Source organism: Gracilinanus agilis, chromosome 2 (genome assembly GCF_016433145.1).
Source record: "Gracilinanus agilis isolate LMUSP501 chromosome 2, AgileGrace, whole genome shotgun sequence".
NCBI lineage: Eukaryota > Metazoa > Chordata > Mammalia > Didelphimorphia > Didelphidae > Gracilinanus > Gracilinanus agilis.
In genome coordinates this window covers 441,886,253-441,887,283 of record NC_058131.1, presented here as the reverse complement: position 1 = coordinate 441,887,283, position 1,031 = coordinate 441,886,253, and positions in this window count along the sequence as shown.

The following is a 1,031-nucleotide window of genomic DNA, read 5'->3' as shown; positions in this document are numbered from 1 at the left end:
CTCTCTCTCTCTCTCTCTCTCTCTCTCTCTCTCTCTCTCTCTCTCTCTCTCCCTCTCTCTCTCCCTCCCTCCCTCCCCCTTCACCTCCCTTTTTCTTTCTTTCTCTCTGGTTGTCATGCCTGGTACCATTCTTTGGTTGTATATCAATATTTTCCACTAAGTTGCCTTATCTCAGACATATACCTGACACTCCTTGGTATGTATATATCTTGTTCCTTGAACAATGTCTTTACTTTGTGTTCTACATGACTCCAGGAACCCAACTCCACATTGTTCTGTACCCAAGGGCTCACAAGGGAAGCTTCTTGCAGGCACTTACCAATTTGTTTGGATATCTCCCCCTCTGGGCACTGGGAACAAGTGAAGCAGCAGATAGGCTCTCCTTCTTTAGGTATCTTCCTGTATCCTGGGTGACAGCTATCACTGCACACAGAACGAGGGATCTAAGCCATTAATAGAAAAGGGGAAAGTATACCATTATAGAGAGAGATATTTCTGCTGGATGGTGCAGGCCAAGAAAATATATCCTCTAACTCAGCTCTGACCATTATACCTGATTCATGTGCCAACAGTCATCAGTAGAGGAATGTTCTGGGGATTTCATTTCTCGTGCTACCTCAGTCACCAAAATGTAGAACTTTGAAACTGTCTGCCTCTGGGAATTGAATTTTGTCATTTGTAAAATGAGAACTTTGGGCTGGATGATCTGACACTTACATTCTGAATTCCTAAACATAACCCGAATCATTCTAGTGGTAGTGACCCAAGTTGCTGAATGGAAGATTGGTGACACTCCAAAATTATATTTGATTTTTCTCTATTTATTGTGCAAAGTCCAGAAGCTTGTAAGATGGGAGAAAATTGGCTTTCAGTAAATCAGCAAGACCCACCTCCCCAGAGGATAAGTACTGTGCTCTGCCTGCTGCCAGTCTGTGTGGAAAAGGCTACTTGCTTCAGAAAGGGTTGATATCATGTAAGGAAAGGTCTTATTCCCCATTACAGGCACCCCTTGACATTCTTACTGCTTACTG